A 20,114-nucleotide genomic window follows, 5' to 3' on the forward strand; every position below is an offset into this window, starting at 1 on the left:
CAGGGTATAGCTATCTTGTGTCGAGTTAAAGAGGTTTCTCCCCATTGAATTTAGTATTATGCCAACCATGAAAATAATAAATCTGTGTTGTTTGGTTAGAACATGACATCTCTAAAAAATCGCTTTTTGATCTAGTAGTAAGTCTCTTGCTAATTATAACTAATTAAAAGTGAGATAAATGCACAAATACATGCTGACGTATGATATTTTCATTTGCATTTGTGTTTAAGCTTTATTTCTGATTTTTAAATGACAATGAAAATGCTTATATCTCAAAAATGTGATTTTGGAGTTATCATGTTCTGACCAAACACCACAGATAATATCGAGTTATCCGGGTAGTCGAGTTATCTAGGTTCTACTGCAGGTATATTCAACCGGTTACTCGTGAATCACCCGTAGTGCTTAATGCCCGTATCTAATTTCCAGGCTCGTGAGCACTCTCTCTCTTAACCAACCTCCCGATTAAACACCTCGCATAAATTATATTCAAGGATTTTTAAATCATTCTGATCTCACGCATCCGTATGCCAAACTTGCCGTGCGCGCGCTCTTCTTTAGATGGTGGGTACAGGCAGTGCTCGCGACTAGAAAAAAAAGGTTGAAGACCTCTATTCTCCACACTGTATATGTATCGACAGACTAGGCAAAAAATAAAGCGATCCCAGAGCTTAATAATGATGAAAAAGAAATAGGAAAAGATCAGAAAGATGAAAAGAAAAACGCAATCGGTTCAATAAAGAAAAGTTTCTATTAAAATAATCGAACAAAAAACCTGACATCTATCGAGTTTCATTCGGTTTCTTTTCTTATTGTTGTATATTGTTTAATACATATATATTTCTTTCTTTTCTCATCACAGAAGGCGTCAGGGAGTAAACATCGAATTCCAGCAACTAGAAGCTGTAATTTGTTAACGAGAGCATTCCTTCGCCTTGGAGCGCAGTCCTTCTCCTTGGTCTTTCTGAACACACACAAACACACACACAGACCCCCAACATCATCCTCTTTCTTAACTTGTTCTTTTCTTTCCCCCCGTGTCTCTTATTTTGTTTTTCTTACTTTTCTATGTGATATTATTTTTTTTTTCCTTTTTCTATCTCGTTTTTTTTTTTTTTTCGTTGCCTTCGTTTCTCTTGTTGAACCGAAACAATTCGCGGTAATCGCTTGTGGTTTGGAGGAAAGGCTCAAAAAGATATAATCCCGTCTACAATTGTCTCTGAAGGAAATGGGCTGAAGAAAATTCTAGGGGATTGGTAAAAAAAAAAGTTCCATGGTCGATTTGGCAAAAAAAATAATAATACGAAAAGAGGAAGAAAAAATTTGGGATTATTTGGCATCTTGCATTATGTACCGAGTTGTTGTGTAAAAGCCATGATTTCTTGACATGAATACTTTAGTAATTTATTTCCTTTGTGGATGTCCGTTTTTTTTTCCCTCTTCGAATAATACGATTTGATTCCATTTATCAAGATGATTGTACTGCAAAGGTATCAAAATATTATTTGGGAATAGAGTTTGTGTGTGAATATGCTCTCATGGTATCCAATCCTAATCTATCGTGTACCGTAAACACGGGTTGCTTTGGATCATTTTTATATTTAAAAAAAATTGATTGTTATTTAGAAAATAACAATTAAGAAATACTGAGATTTAAAGTAATTTTTAAATAGTTGATAAAAAGACTGATGGAAAGACTGATATAACAAACCACTTTCAATAAGGGCTGGGAATAGATTTTAATTTTTAGCTGTTTAATCAAAAAGATTTAATCGATTAATCGACTGATTAATTGAATATTATCAAATGCTATTCATAGCAAACATAGCGTTGGTATCTATATAATATTAATTTTGTGGTGCTATAAAAATATATTCTATTCATTTTAAGCGTCTATTCACCGAATGGATATAAAAATATATAGAAATAGATAAAGAAATAAAGGCAGCCCGCCTTTAGGTACTTTAATATCGTCCCCTTTACCAGAAACATGAATGTGCGATTTTCTAGAACTTGGAAAACGACTTTTGAATGTTACTCTATGAAAGTTGATCTAAAATTTTTCATAAAAGGTGTTTCAATAGGGGATACGTATTTGCGTTTCTTTCAAAACTCAGCAAAATAAGTGATCCAACCAGCTGATAAACCCAAAAGTGAAAATTCACACATTCATTGTCTGGCATAAGGGGAATACGCTGAACATGCTTGTCGTATCCTGGAATTTCTTAACTTGGATCTTGTCGTATTTTTTTAATCGGCAATTTTAGAAATCATCACTAATTTTCGTTGAATCGACTTGTGTTTCCTCATGTCGAAAAATTTGATCAAAATATTCATTCTAATATTTTTAAATAGTCACTTAATAGAAATGTTATGTGAAACATAATCTAAGACATTTAATCGGTTCAGTCAAATAAATCTAGTTAAACTGTAAACTTTTAATAAAAAGTTCAATCGAATTTTGATCGATTGATCGAGTTGATTAAGTCAGCTAAAATTTTCAACTACGATTAACAATTGATCGATTAACCGACCCGATTAGTCGAATCGATTATTCGATTTTATTCGGCCATTACTACTTTCTATATATAATATTTTTATGAAATTTATATTTATTTTTATTTTGGGCTCAAGTAGCCCATACGTTAGGATAACTTTGTCCCACATAAAATATTTCTATTTTGAAACATTGTAAAACATGCTAGAAGCGATGGAACCCACTGGTTTTGAAAAAAAAAAGTATTCGCACATGTCGCTACAAAAAAAACACTTTATTCATTCTTGGTACTTCCTTGTCAGAGCAATATGTATACAAATCAATAAAGAGAAAAGACTAAACAACATCAGTCTTATTAGGAGTCTTAAATAGGTACGGTGTCTTACCTAATTATGATTCCCTTGCGTCAATCTTTTATCAGTTCAAAAACAGCTTTTAATTCTTGGCAAAACAATATTCTCACAAAAAGTCCTCTTTTCAATAATTTTGAAGGCTTGGTCACCTGCACAAATTAGACCATTTGTAGAAAAAGGTCTCTTTTTTTCCTGTTGGCCACTCCCAAGCCTTTTTTTTGTAGGTCCCATGCAATCCACAATGGTGCCAGTTTTTGCTACGCTCATAACCAGTCCTGGAAAATATCTTTTCATCCAAGCAACTACTACAATATTTCCTTCTCCCAAAGCGTCCTTTAGGGATTGAGTTTCCACAGTTTTTGGCGGTATTTATTCCAAAGTCTCATTCTCCTCAACAGACTTGCCGTGGTAAGACTAACCACTACTAGTTCCCGGGGTCGGACAAAGTAACCCATTTTTTGTAGTTACCAGTACTGTATTTGTTCTATTCATGTAACCATAAAGCCTAGATAGAGTGCAACAAAAAGTTGTTACTTATTCTTAATTAGGATAACATTCGCTTTAAAATTTGGTACTTATCTAAAGTAAAACATGTACTGGATTCCTTGAGCAAACAAGTCTGACAACAGCAAAACACGTGTATTTAATCCGGTTATGTAGACAGAACTGCTGCAACCTAGCGGTGAATATTAGAACTATATTAAAGGTGGATTGCATAACTAGTGCTACGGCCTGACAAAATCGCCGGCTACTATGTAAACCTGAAGCAAACAGCTTGCAACACGCCTGTTTCAATTACTTTTTCGTTTGGGGACAAAGTAATATCCCAGGACCAAAGTAGCCCGTATTAACAGTAGGTTTTATTTTCCTAAGCGATCCTGTAAAATATGAAAAATAATTGGAATTTTATTGCATTTACTCTTTACCTAATATTTTAATATTATTAGTTTAAAATTATGAATTTTTTTATTGAACCCGTGTACATAAATAATTATTAATAATAATTAATAAATGATTATTACAGTTGAGTCATGCGAATATCCGGAAATAGTTATAAGCCGAAAGATGTTCATTCTGAAACTATTCAGAACCTTAATGCTGTTGACGTTAGCGTTATAACAACCCCCCTTGTTACGGAAAACAGGCGTTATATTGTGAGGTCGTTATACCGAAGTTGAATGCGATGGGGTAATAAAATCCTCAACGATATTGAAGGGGAAGACGTAGAGGTCCTAAATCTTCTAAAAAATGTACATGCAAGCACAGCACCAGGACCAGATGACATCTATCTCAGGGCAGTCGAGAAGCTGTGTCCAATTATCGTTCAGTGAGTTTGATGAGCTCTCTCTCGAAAATTTTGGAAGTTATTATCAAAAGACAGTTGGGGAAGTGGATAGACGAGAATAATGTATTGTCGTGTAATCAGCATGGGTTCACAGGAAGGGGAAGTCATGTGTGACTAACCTCCTCTGCTTCTATGATCACATGACGAAGGCTTTGGGTAAGGGCAAAAATGTAGATGTTGTTTACCTTGATTTCCAGAAAGCATTCGATCGGGTCCAATATGGTAAACTCTTGAAACGTTCTTTTACACGAGATTGGGATTGGAGGCAACTTGCTGAATTGGATAGAATCGTGGTTAAGGGATAGGTCACGACGAGTTATGGTGAGCGGGAAATTCTGTGGTTGGACAGGCGTCACAAGGGGAGTTTCTTAAGGAAGTGTCCTTGGCCCAATACTTTTTTCACTTTTTATCGATAAGCTCGATCAAGGTATCGATGGGATTGCTAGCAAATTCGCGGATGACGTGAAGCTAATGGGGCTAGTCGGGAATCAAAGCGACTACCCCCTCGCTCCTGTTTAAGTTGGTCTGGAGCAACTAAAACAGGATTGAAGCATGTGAAAATGAATGGAGCATGACGTTTAGAGTTGACAAGTGCATGGTCGCTCATTGTGGTTCGAACAACCCACGGTTCTCTTACGAGTTGAATGGTGTCACTATCCCGGATGCAACTAGGGTCACCGATTTGGGAATTCCCATTGACGAGCGGCTTAGGTTTTCTGAACATTGTGCAGCGGTGGTCAAAAAATCGAATAGAATGCTCGGTTTCATTTTCAAAAAGGTCTCTTCGCGTTCTCCTAAAGTCATTCTTCCGCTTCAGAAGAAAGAATTCATTTTTTGAATATGTTTACATTGAATGAACGCAGGTGTCGGGGAGATATGATCGAGGTGTTCAAAATTTTCAACGGGATCGATAAGATGCACCGGGAATTATTAGTACACCGTCAATCGACTGCTATTACAAAGGGACACTAGTATCGATTGGTAAGGGGCAATTCTAGGTTATGGTGTCGCAGGGAATTTTTTCTCTAATAGAGTTGTTAATAAATGGAATAGCTTACCCCGGAGGTGGTAAATTCTATCACAATTGACACATTTAAAAATAAATATGATGAACATGTTTAGGTAAATCGAGAAGCTATCCATACTTACAATTAGACAAAAGCATAAGTAATCTTTATGGGCATTGTATAATATTTTATCATGTATATATAAATTGTTTGTAATTGCATTTTTAATTGGGTTGCTGTATTCTTGAAATATATGACATCCATATTTTTGTTTTGGGCATCTTTTTATGAGCTACCTCGTTGGGTATTTTGCCTGTTGTGGCGTTGTATTTGTATTTGAAAAAAAAATTGTTGCTTAAGAGACTTCATATTTTTGACGAAATAAGAAAATTATATTATTCATAAACAGTGTTACGGCAAAGTTGGTCACTTCGCGAACTGGCCGGCCCAAATATCTGAAATCCTGGCTTTCACCGGGCTTTGGCTGGCCCTTATATGTCGATCCCTATATATTCCTATATATATAGCTCACTAAGATATCGATATTCGGTTTCTTTTGATCGTTGGGGTTGTCATAGCTAACCGTAATAATTATGGTTAGTTAGGATGACTAATTATAAATGGCCATAATTATCACAAAAAAATACGCTAATAGAGAACGATACATAGGAATATATAGGGGCCGGACAACGCTTGGCGGTAGCCAAGCCGGAATTTTGGACATTGACCATTGGCCTGGTCAATTGGGCTGGCCAGTTCGCGAAGTAGCCAACTTCGGGCTTTTTGTAGTAACGCGTGTGCGTGTGTGTGTACATATATGTGTATATATAAATTCATACACGCCTTAATATACCAAATTCTATAATATCAAATGTCAAACACAATTTTGGCAAACGAAAAAAAGTGAGTTTTCTCAAAATTCTTTGCAACAAAAAAAAGAGTTGGAAACATCTGAATTCGGGCGTTGTTGTGGATTGAAATAGTGTGTTTTGAGGGCTGTTATATTGGATAACAAAATGGAACGGTCGCAATAAGATAACACATGATCGTTATAACTAACGTCGGCAGTATTCTAATATTATAGATAATTGGAAAAAACATCCTTGTATTGAGATTATTTCCCACGTATTTTATTTAACAGAGAGCAATGTTATCGCAATGTTGCGGTATATTACTAGTGGATATTTAAACTTTAACGTGTTGGATATTTGTTGCGTGTGTTGTCTTCATGGGTACACACTAACCTAAAAAAAAGTATATTTTTATTTATTGACCTTCCCACTCAGTTCTCGCTTAGCAGATAGCAATGGCACATCCCAACAATTCGAGAATGGCAACGACGTGTGTCTTGTAACAATGGCAATCAGAGCAGGGCCCTCGTTCACATCCCCTTCTCATCCTTGATCACATCCATTCCCTTCATCCCAACCTCTTTTTTTTTCCATCCCTCACAGCATCGAACTTACCACAAGCGCCGCGAACTGTTTAGGGCACCCGAAACCATCTCATCATCTCTATTTCGCGATCCCCCCTCTCCGGTCTTCTCTCTTTAAACCAATGATTTCAAATCGAAAAATTGGGAACACTCTTCAAATAAATGAAAAGGGACTAATCATAAATCTAATCTCAATCCCCCTCGGAGCTTTCATAGTTCTTGGCTTTCAATCGCTTCACGTATTTTTTTACGCAACAGAAGCTGTAGGCAGTGCCGTCTTAACGCGGGGGGGGGGGGGCTCGAGAAAAGAGGGGCCTCACAAAAATGAGAACCGGTTCGAATTTTCGAGAATTCGCCAGGCAGGGCCTCAGAGATATCACTTTGCCCGGGGGCCCATCATGCTCTTAAGACGGCCCTGGCTGTAGAACAGTATTTTTCAATCAGCACCTACCGGAGTACGCCTTGGTCAAACACCGATGGGACTGAGAACCCCTGTGGGACATGGGAAGGGAGAAATTAGAATGAGGATTTAGTGAGCCGTGCTATGTTTCGGAACACATCCACTAGCACCTTACTATCTTCTTGCGCACCCCCGAGGTCCGCAGATCATTTGAAAATATCACTATTGATTTACAGCGTTTTCAATATTTAACATCCTCACTCACTAGTGGAGAAAAATCGGCATCACCTGATGTGCTCCGCGACCTCAAACTCAGTTATGTAAAAATGAAATCAACAGCACATTTACAGATCACTAAAGTGACTCGTGGTGCAGTTATACTATACTTAAGTCGCACACAGAACATTTCCAAATCTCTCAATGGACCCTCGGTGTACTTGCATATCACTTGAATCACCCGCGACACAGTTGAACATCACTTACGCGGCCCAAAACACATTCCCTGACTACTTAAGTATAACCCGCAGCACAGTTCCAGAGTGCCTAAGTGACGTGCGGAACTTTTACACACCAATTAAGTGACCCACGATGCAGTTCCACATCACTTAAGTTGCATGCATTATATTTAAATATTTTTTGAGTTACCTGTGGCACAGTCCTACAGTCCTAGAATCAATCAACAGTTCAGTTTCTTTCAGAACTGTATCGGATCATAACATCAAGCAACCGATCGAGACATGCTTACATTTGTTTGTGTTTACATCCATAGTTCACCAAGCTGCTCGTGAATCATTATCTGTTTATACAGGGTGTTCTTAATGGATCGACAAACTCAGAGGGTTGTTAGTAGGCATCAAGGGGAACAAAAATTGCAATGGAACATGGTGTCACAAACCACGTTGAGAGGATGAAAAGCGCGCATGCAGGCTCTGAATGCAGAGGAGACGAAAGGTGGATGTCAGTTGATCACTGAATGCGTTCGTGGGTTCGCTCACCATATCTGACGTAACCAGCGTTGCGAAACGCATGCGCTAGAGTAGGATCACGCTCTGCGGACGACGTAAATTAGCGCTATTGCGGTAGTAAGCACGTGTAGCTACATACCCAAGGAGGTTGATTGGACGCGCAGGTCGCATTGCTTGGCCTCGACGTTCGCCGGATCTCAATCCGCGTGACTTTTTTTCTATGGGGTCACCTTCAGTCATGCACGCTGCATCAAATCACCCGTTTATGCGACGCCTGTGAACACACCGGAGAATCTCATAGCGCGGATTGTCGTCGCTGCGGCATACATCAGAAGCATACGGGTATCTTCGAGCGCGTCCGGGAATCGTTTCTACGTCGTTGTAGACTGTGCAATGACGTCCGCGGCCGCCACTTTTCCAACAACTCTTGTAATAATTAATCAAATAAATCTTTTTGTAGTTATTATTGTACTTTTTGTCGGTCCAGCGTGACGTCGAAACCTGCATGCGTTTTTCGCGATTTTCACCCTCTCAACGCGGTTTGCGAGACCACGTTCCGTAGCAATTTTTGTTCCTCTTGAAGTCTACTAACAACCCTCTGAGTTTGTCTGTCAATTAACAGAACACCCTGTACATGATGTGTAGCTAAGGAGATAAGATTTCGCGTGGCAGAATACTGATAACAACTTGTTGTGAATATTTTAGTTTGCAGACTTGATGCAGCTTACAAGGTAATTAAAAAACTTTATTTGAATACACAGCATCCTGCAACCCTATTTTACCTTTTTGACTACGCAGCAGCAAGCAAATGGATGTCGATTCACGAGCATAATATAGCATAAAATGTCAGAAACCCAGTGCTTCCCAGAGTGTGCGTCGCAGCCTCTAGATGAATCACCAAACTTTTTAAAGGGCATCGCGGCGAGCTGAGCAGAGCCGATAACGATGTGCTTGTGACATGATGATCAGGAATGAGACTTGAAATAACTTTTGTATAAAATAATTTTTGTAGAAATATATATAATCCATATTTGTTAGGGGGATATTTCTCTCAGCCACCTCGTTGAGCATTTTGCCTGTTGCGGCCTTGTATTTGTATAAATGTCACTGTCCTGGGGGAGTCACGGACCATTGGGGTCTTTACTTGTTGCTCGCGAGCAATGTGGTAGTTACTGGGGCACCCGAAAATGTTCATCACGTGCGAGATATTGATCAAAATTCGCATAGCAGATGCATTCAACGATTGGGGTTATTCTGATTTGAGTACGAGCAGACTGCTGCAGCATGCTCGTGGCTCGAAAAAAAGTTGAAATCCCGTGCAATATGGCAAGGGAGCCACGGGAAAATACTATCCCTACGACAAGATATACGTTGATTTAAGAATATTTGGAAACAGAAGTGCTGAGAGATACGAAGAAAATATTGGGGGTGGGGGTTTAACGTCAAGTTCCGTATATCGCCTTTTGATCCACTTTCTACTTCTTATCTCTCCCCTGACTTACAAGTAGCGTTGGCGGCGATGAATAGATCATTGCTTGATCTTATTTCCCACTGTAATAACTTTCTTACTCCTAATAAATAGTCACCTTACCGTCATGAGACGGTAAAGAAATGTATGAATAATTTTCTTTTGAAAATAAAGCAAACAAAAATTACAGTCAAGAAGCTTTCAGAGATCAACTACTATTTCGAAAGAATCTGAAGTATCTACCTGTCATTCATTAATAGTTATGGAGAAGCTCCGTTGAACATCACAAGAAATCCGTGGACCGGACAAAATCTGACAGAAACATTTCATCATAATGCATTCGGCAATATTTGACTGCAAGAAATGTGTTTTCATTTTCTTTTCGCTGTGTATCAAAAACCAAAAAAACAATAGCGGTTTTCTCCACTGTTTAAGAGCATATATGCACTGTTGCTGTATCCTCACATTTCTTGTTATTTCACTTCTCCGGGCAATTCTGTGATGAGATGCAGTGAAATATTTTCCCCTTTCATTTTTTTTTTGTTTTTTTTGTTTTATAACATTTTTTTTTGTACTTTATTTCCACGAAAAAGAATTTTTCTTTTCTCCGTATATTATGCTTTTTTTTTTAAGTTTTTCTTATATCTTCAGCAATGTTTTCCTAAGAAAGAGAGATGGAGAAAGATGGCCGGTTCTCTATATATAAGAGAGGGCTTTTCCTTTCGATACATATTTGAAAAGCCATCTCTAAATTAGTTCGCTTTTTTCCCATTTCGTGCAAAACCAGAAGATCGGTGAAGAAAAAAAAAAATGAAGGAATAGAGGAAAAAAAAAATAAAGTAAGAATGAGAAGAAATCTTTCTCTTTCTTTGTCTCTGTTATGAAATATTCATCGCAATTCTTGAAGGATTCAGCCTTGAGAGAGAACCAGAGAGGGAAAGAGAAATGGACAGTAGTTGTCACAACTCTTTCACTGAAGATTGTTCACGAGAATCTTTATTCATCTTCAGAACACGCCAGTCAAAACGGCTCAAATCTAATTACGTTATATCTTGGTTAATATTTCATAGTCACGATTTGAGAAATATCAGTCCAAAGTAGTGAAAAGTTTAGATTTGTTTCTTTGGTTCCAGATCTTATAGACATTTTAAGTAATGTCTCAATAACATTCGAATTACATTAATGTGACTGACCAGCGGCTAAAGATAAACTGTTTTTTTTGTTTAGACCGGTGACGCTGCAAGATTATCTGGGATTGGCAGAATAAGATGCTCTGGAATTCTTCTACGTTCATTTAGATCCAATTTTATCTCCTTTTTTTTTGTCGCACCACGGTCATTTTCTAAGCACGAAGGACCTACAATTTACTGCCGATTTCGGACGGCAGCGTTCGACGTTTTGCCTTTTTTTATATTCACCGAGAGGATGGTGCGCTGACCCCTCAGCGTGAGACTCCCTGCGGTAGCAATGTTTTTCTATGGTCATGGACTTTTTTCTTTTTTTTTTAGATTCCCATCGCCTGGTGGTTCCTTGGACCGTGCTATCTTGCCATGATCTTTGACGGTGGATGTCTTTGCCTCGGAAAAGGGATGCCGAGCGTCGCTTTGTGCTAACTTTGTTTTTGCTAGCTGTGGGGCTTCTCCGGGTGACTCCGGGGATGAGTTGCTGCATGATAGCTATCCCGGTCTGGATGCTGAAAGGTTTCTCCAGCATGACCCCCTTGGGGACAGAGTGGGAGTTATGTTCTAATTTGGTGATTTGGTCATGTTGTCACCGTGTCTGTTGTACCTCCACGTCAGGAGAGCTTCTGACACAGACGAATCGGGTATTGAACTCAATTTTCAAAAAAAAATGGAACGTACATTAACAGATTCGAGTGTAAATTATGAGCAAACCATACAATTCTTTACATTTAATAACTTGCACCATCAATAGCTGAATGTACTTTGAAAATAACAAAACAACCCATTCATATAATTTTTTTGCAATCGTGTTTCGACTATTACATGAATTTTGCTTGAAATTACATAAGTAATGACTTGTTCATAGGAAACGGCATAGGAAGAGTCCAAAATTTCTAATTAATTTTCCACCGTTTTGGAATACTTTCTATCAAAAACATTATTAAAGTGTAGTTTTTTAGGAAAATTACAAGAAAGGTAATCGGATACCTCAAGTTTCGCATCATTACGGTGAAGCTCACAAAAAGGAACAGCGCAATGCTGTTATGATAAAAATGATCATTATACGCTTCGGGACCCGAAGTCTAAGATTAACCCTTCATCTGTAGGAATAAAAAAAGGTTTAAAAAAAGAAATGAAGAAAACCAAGAAGAGAGTGAATCTCTATTCATATGATACTTCAAGTACATTATTGGATTCCCCGAACTCGTTGCAGTTCAAAACCGTAGGCTATTCGGTCTCTCTTTCTTAGACGGTTTGGAATTTAGGTATAAAGTTTATTCCCATCGCGTCCCACTTGAAACGAATATTATTGGCAAGGCGCTCGATTTTCCTCCTTCAAGACTAACTAAAACCTATTCCAGGAGAAAACGACTAGGGCGCAATCCAAAGCGATCACCAGCAGATGCTTCGTATTCAAAGCATAAAATTTGCTGACAAACTTGCAGGATTGAATTTGCTCCTCAGTTTTTTCGGTGGGACCATCCCCACCCAATTCGTTTTTTTTTGTGTGTGTTTTTTCTACCCACACATCTACGCTTTTGCCACATTTTTTTTTTTTTTTTAACGTTTCCCCTCTTTTCGCAATCAAACGAAAGGAAATACAGGCGAAACCGAATAGGATCGAATCGGAAAAATCCCATTCCCATCTTCATCAGCAGAATTTTCTGCATTTTCGCTGCAGTCCAATTGGATTTAGTCTATAGGCTACTAGGATTGACATTTTCGATTCTTATTTACAATTCTGCTACCGCCTCGAAGGACGAGAGAGAGAGAGAGAGAAAAAGAAAAAATATATATAGGAAACACTGGAAAAGGAGGAAAAAAAAGGGATAAAAAAAACCTGGAGAAATAGGATAGAAAAGAAGTAAAAAGAAAATTTCGATGTGTTTGGGAAGACGAAAAAAATATCTTTCGTAGAAACTTTTGAAAAAAAAGTAATAATACACACGTATATACACACCATGAAATGAAGACGACGGGATATTTTCCCGGTTTTCCTAAAAAAATATATATATATACATATATATATATTTTTTCCAGATTTGGTCTTTATAACGAATCTACCAAAGTGAAACTGGCGGCTCAGAAAATATTCAGAAAATCATGAATGCGTATATCAGTCCCTTTATCCGACTTACCCGATACTACACAATAGTGTGGATTTAAAAAAAGAAAATATATATATATATATATATATATATATATATATATATATATATATATATATATATATATTTTCTTCACAGATATATGGATGTAGTATACCAAAATAGGTATATTTTCAGAAATATAACGATTAATAGTTCAAAAAATTATACATACGCATTTCCATAAGGAAAACCGTGACCCACCCCGAAGGGTATACGCCTTAATCTGAAGATCCGACGACTGCTACAGCAGTCCAGCTCAGCACCAGAGGTAGGGCATAACCTATGTCCCAACTGAAATTGGTTTTAGCTCAAAACCTAACCAATATAAAAACGTGGATACCCTCCCCCCACACGGTTCCTTAAAATTCGTCCTCCTGACTTAAGAGTTAATTTATTACAAAAAAAAAAAAAAAAGGATTATAAGTTTTGCCCTGAAAGAAAAACGTTCTACAATTTTTGCAATACAAATTAAGGGGGCATTGACAATTCTAGGAAGAGATGACAACTTGGCAGTTGTTACACTCACTTCTTGTTAAAGACCGTAATTAATCCCGGCTTTAGCATTTACAATCTCTCTTTGCAAAACTTTACAGTTTGAGCTTGAATAAATTAATTCAGTTCTTTCTGCACATTTTTTTCTGAACAGTTTCTACACTTAGGTTCCTTGGAACACTCCGCCAATTTGTGTTCTTGTTCGCCACATCTTTTACAACGACTTTCATATACATACGCATGATGTCTATTTACTTTGTTCTTGAAACCACCGGATAATAGGACTATTACTTATACGTATTCGGAAAACATCGTTATTATTAACAACAATAGTATGTCTACTATTACTGTAGTTTTGCAATTGTTTTGATGTTGCTGTAATGATAAAGATATGTGATTGGGTATGGTGCTACAACACGTGCGAATATTTTTAAGTTTTATTTGATTTTTGTTTCAGGCTGTAAGAAGGTTTTCCGTTAGAAATATAGTTACCCCTTATTGTTGTTCCTGTGGTATTGCATATGAATAACTATATAGGTAGCGCTTCATCACATCTCCAGAGGTTCAAGGTGATGATGTGTTACCTTAAAGTGTTGCTCATGTGCAGTACTGCATAAACAACATTATGGTGATACAGGACAATATTATATTTCGAACACTTTTTTTAAAGTCTTACAAATCACCAGACCAGAAAATGCTCCCCACTTTGCCCCCCGCCCAACGGGACTTAAACAGTTATGTAGATCATTCTGGGAGAACTTTCCAGCATCAGTCTGGCCAGGAATTCCTGCAAGCAACTACGGCACGACTCAAGGAACTAAATTGAGCGGGGAAATCTGAACGAAAACTTGTAAAAACACATAGATGCAAAATTCAAAGACATGATACAGAACATTGACAAGAAGGTGCCCACTGTTAACAACAATGATGTGGGAATCTAAAGAACACCACTATCCATTGTAGAGTTGGAACATAAACACTGCGGTGGAAATCTTATATAAACTTCACACTATTCGTTTCAAATATGCAATATAGAATGAATAGAAAGCAATAGAGAATACATAAAAAAAACAATATAGAAGTAATCGGAAATAGGAATTATAAATTATGGAAATATTATTATATATCATTATGTTCAGCTTAGGCTACAAACAATACAGCAGAAATCCTCAACATAACCGCTCATTGAGAATATACATTGTATATAATAAAAATATGCAAAAATCAACAAAAATCAAATAATAAAATGAGGAAGATGAGTGGTCTACTACTAAACCACACACGCACTGCTTCCACATTCCACTGCAGAATCTCTAACGAATTGATACATGTTGGAATGTGCGTGTACGAGTAGCGAACCTGACGAAATTTGTTTCCGTGCAATGCTTATTTATGTGTGTAGTGCCATCTGCCATCAATTTTTCTAACTATGAGTGAAGTGTAATGGATGAATAATTGTATCGTTGTAGGCCTGTTGCTCTCTGTGGCGAGACTTTTTAAAGGGGAGATCGGCTCGCATTCACGCCTTGAAATTGGGAACCGCAGAAAACTAACTGTTATGACAATGGAGATCCTTTGACTTCACTGTCCAATAAATCACATACAAAGTTAGCAGTTGTAATTAAAGAACATCGCTGTTAATGAAATTGTAGATACAAAAAATGCTCCGCTTTTTTTCTTCAATGCAACACAATAATAGGCAGTCATTAACATGGAAAATCCCAACGCGGTAACCGTCAGAAAAAAAAAAAACCCTCTCCTTTGAATATGGCCATGCAGTGTAGAGACTCGGAATATGTCAACTATGACATTCTGTAAAATAATTGTCATAACGTTTTTTGAATGTAGCAATAGCTCACGGATCGACAACTGATTCGGCCAGCATACTCTGCATATTTAGCACACTATTTGAGAAATATTTCGTTCTGCAGAACAATAAACTTATCTGTAATCCACCAATTGGCCGAACACTTGAAGTTCTGTGTATCCAGACGGTACAGTCTTTGTGTGTGTTTGTGGTAAAACCTCTACGCATCTAGAAAACTTCTATCATATCCCTCTACGTCTTCATTGCTACAGAGAGAATAGGTATAAAATTGCAAGAGTTTCGTTGTATCCTTCTCTGAATATCATAAATCGAATCGATATCTATCTGTGCAAATATGTCCTACAGAACGGAACCTCATATTCTAGAATCTGACAAACTAGACTAAGCGAAAGGGGAAAAAACCTTTTAGCAGATTAAATATTTTTCTGAATAAAACCAAGAATTTAATTGGCTTTTTTTACCACAACTGAGCAATATCAGCTTAATCTCAGCAAATTATCCATTAAAATACTCAAATTAGTGATTTATTTAACTTCCAATAAGGATATTAAGGCAACCAAGCTCCTTATAGAAAAGTTGGTTGTTTGTGACCACCCAGCGCATTAGTCCACAATAATCTTCATGCCTCAGTAATCGGCTTACTTCTTCAGAGAGCTCTAAAAATTGAGGTAATTATAAAATTTATTTCTACTTCTAAGGTCATCTATAACGTCCATCAATTTCACATAATATGAAAATGACTATTGGATCTATTCCTTCTTACAGCTTTGAAATCGAGAACACTTCCCTTCTGAACACCGCTAATAACATCTGTTCAACTGGAGATCCCACAATTCACCATAACCTTCTGTTGTCTACCCCATTGTCAAGAATATAGCCAATTGAGCAAATTACTATCGAATATCCCAATTTTATGCTGTCTGCCAAGAAGCTTGCCGTGTTTAACCTGGTCAAAAGTTTTTTGAAGAGACTGATACAGCACAAATGAATCTAGTTCAAGTAAAAAATTCAATCATGTTATGAATATGCGAAGATTTCATGATGATGATTTTATTCATGATGAAGTCATCAACAGTTTAGATCAGTGTTTTCCCAAAGTGCAGAGGAGTGATATTGCCCACATCGGTCCAGAGGAGTGGTAAAATATTTACAACATGGGATCTTATGATATTGCTTGGCAAGTGGCGATAAGGAAAAACATTTCTGACGAAGGGACGTTGAGACAAACAAGTTTTTGGGGAAATCTGGTGTAGATCATCTACCAGGAAAACGATGCCTAAGACTGATACCAAGAAGCTTGACATGTTCAGAGGCTTTCTGAACACACATAATGCTTTCTGCATCAGGACATAATGGAAAATTAGTTCATGTCGCAATTTGGAGACTGACAGTGAATAAGTAGATCATATATCAACAGAACGATGAATAAGACTTATACCTAAAAGATTTTGCCATATTTAACTTGGTCAAAAGCTTTTTGAACAGACAGATACAGTAGAAATGAATCTAGACTTGGTGAAAAATCCATTCATGGCGCAATTGGAAGACCGAAAGTGTTGAATGTAGATCATCTACCAACAGGACGCTTCGCCATCTCATTTCTATCACTATTTTTATAGTCCTTTTATCCGATTTATTCAGTGCCACACAATTTCTGGATATAAATATAATACTCCAATATATACTGAAATAAATATCTAGGATTGTTAGTAAAAATCAAATACTACAGCACAGAAACCAATTCTAAAAACCCACAAAACCACGGACCAGTAGCATATATCCAGAAAAAAAAAATTTATATTTAATATTAAAATATTCTATTTTCATAATTGGTAACAGCGTACATTCTCTATGAATATAAAATCCTGAAAAAATAAATGAAATTCCGCAAGAAAAAATAAAATAAAATAAATTATATTTTGAAAGAGTCGGAGGAAAATGAAACGGCCGCTTTTCAAAGAGTAAATAGTACCAAAAAAAAAAAAAAAAAAAAAAAAATAGAATAAGGAATGGAACCAAATTTTTGTGTCGTAACGTTCCTCATTCCCATTTTACTTTATTCTTGAGTTCCAATTTCAAGAATGTATATATATTTTTCTTTACTTCTTATGCTAGATAACAACGTTTTATTTATTTATTTTATTTTTTTTAGTCGGTTTTAAGTTTGAGAGAGCAAAATAAGTAACAAAAAAAAAAACTCCTTATTTTTATATATATATATATTTTTTTTCCTTATTTCACCGACCTTTCTTGTTATTTTCGTTCGCCGGTTTTTTCAAAGAAATGCAATTTTACCAGGGCACAATTTCCGCTCCTTAAAAGGATGGATAGTGGGAGGGTTGTGTGTGTGTGTGTGGAAACGAATGGACAGGTTGGAACTTCGGTTGGATAAGGATGGTTGTTGTCGGTAGTGGTGGCATGGTGGTACTGGTGTTGGCAAGACTCTGCTAGGCAAAAAAGGTAGTACGTAAGGAGGGGGGGGGGCTGGGGGGGAGGGGGCGCACACAAGCCTTCTTTCCATTCTTTTTTCCTCCCTATTTTGGTTGGTTGCAATTCTTATTCCGTCCGTAATCCTCGGATAGCGTCTGACGAGTATTATAAATAAACTAGCGAATGATAGAATAACGAAGAATATATTCTGGAAAAGAGGCCGTGGAAAAATAAGGAAAGAACGGGAAAAATAAGGTTGCCAAGGTTATTCTCGCTTTAGGAACCGGGAGCATATGCATCCATGGCAACGGGATGCTGATTGGCTGCCAAGAATTGTATGGCGCGTGTTTGATTCCCGAGGATAACTTAGGGTTTGCACATTCCAATTATTCGCGGGAAAGGTTAAAATGAAAACGAGAATTTTTCAATTTGGCGACATTTTTATTCATTTGGCGATGGGTTTTTTAAGCCGAGTGTTTTTAGGAGAGACGTGATGATGCACGCTTATGAGGAATACTTGTTCGGATAGGAATTACGAATAAATTAGCGAAGACTAATGCCTATGTAGTAAGCTAATCCAAAACTCTGTCCAGACAGCCTCGATGAAAACAGGCTGCTTGATGACATGTGGTGGGGTAATTAAAAAATCCGGCTGATTGTAATGAGCTTGGAGGAAACTGGGCTGATTGAATGATTAATTCAATTTTTTAAAGCAGCTTAAAATCATGTAATAAGCAAATAAAAAAATAGCGTAGAGGCTGGGTGAAAACAGGCTGTTTTTGACGACATATATTGCTGGCTAATTCAGAAATCCGGTTAATTCCAAAGAGTAGATGTAAAGAGGTTGTTTGACGACATATTTCTTATGCTAATTGAAAAATATAGTTAATTGCAAAGAGCCTGGATGAAAACACGGTTTGACGACATATGTCGCAAGCTTATTCAAAAATAAATACAGCTAAATGCAAAAAGCCTGGACGAAAACAAACTATTAGACAAAATACGTCGCAGGCTAATTGAAAAGTCCAGCTTATTGCAAAGATTTATGACTGTTTGACGAAATATGTCGGAGGCTGATTGAGGAGTCCGACTAATTGCAAAGATGTATGAAAACTGTTCTACGATATTACATCGCATGCAAATTAAAAAAATGCGACTAATTACGAAGAACCTGGATAAAAAAGGCTGTTTGAAAACATATATCCCCGACTAATTAAAAAACTCAGCTAATTGACAAAAACTTGAACAAATTTTCTGTTGTTGGGCAATATGTTGTAGTTACTGTGTTTGTATTTGTAATAAGCTTGGATGAAACTAAGCTGTTAGGCAAGCGATCGCAAAATTTCTAATTATCTTAAGGGTGTATGGGCCTTACTAAAAGCCTAAAAAATATTACGCTGCTAAATAATTTACCAATTATCCAGGCATGTCGCAGAATCATCAGGCTGGTAATAAGACGGATTTTTCAATCAGCCTACCACATCTATACCAGAAATACATTTCATGTTCCATATCAGGGAGATATAGTTCCTGCACGCACTCATACATATCAGATACGTTGACCTCAACACCTGGTATGTCAGGGAGTGTACATATAGGTACATCGGGGTAATGTTCGCAAGTAGGTTTTTTTTTATACCTTGTATTTCACCCTCCTTTTTTAGGTGCTGTACAAGCTATTGTACCTTTACATCTGCTAATCCGGAACCAGGAAAACGAATGAGGATATTGCGAGGGTGAATGAATACAGTTCGCCTATATTCGGGGTTTTTTTTATAGGTAAGCCGATTCCTTGCCTATCATTCGGAAATTTTTTTGCATCATGTCGAGTAAGTTTACAACTAACGACAACGTATTTCTTGTACTAGGACACGTTTGCAAAACCTTTTCACAGCCCGCAGGCCGAATATATGGTATTTCTGCCACTCGCGGACCAGAAACTTGTATATGTTACGGTAAATGCGATAAATCTGGTTATTATACATGATAACCGGTAATTATGCATAATGACCGATCATTTTTGATGAGTTTGGTAAATTTTTTAAAATTTATCATTTTTACCGGCAATTATGCTTATAACCGAAACGTCATTGGTGAATTTAATAAGTGAAAAAAAACATAACTTTTACCGGTGATTATGCATAATACCCAAGCGTCGCGTCGTTGGTAAACATGATAAATGAGACAAAAATAACATACTATTCATGATAATTCATACACGTATCATGTCGTGGTACGATCGTAAAATTTGTTATCATTATAACGGGGTATGATCATAAAATTTGTTATCATTATATCGGGGTCCGACTATATTCATCACACCTATACTAGGCTCATTTGGGGTTTTTTTTCATATGTATCAAATTCCCCAATTACGCTAGGGTATTATGCATAATCATACACAGATAAAGGCGATAAATTTCACGTTTGTATCAAATTTATCAACACTTTGTTATTATGCATAATCGCCGGTAAAAGTGATAATGTTTCCAGTAATTATCAAACTTACCAACGGCGCTTGGTTATTATGCATAATCATCAGTGAAAATGATAATTTTTT

The sequence above is a fragment of the Pholcus phalangioides genome, unplaced genomic scaffold, assembly GCF_987345545.1.
Source record: "Pholcus phalangioides strain wild (caught in Gottingen) unplaced genomic scaffold, Ppha-v1.0 ptg000017l_1, whole genome shotgun sequence".
In the NCBI taxonomy this organism is placed as follows: Eukaryota; Metazoa; Arthropoda; class Arachnida; order Araneae; family Pholcidae; genus Pholcus; species Pholcus phalangioides.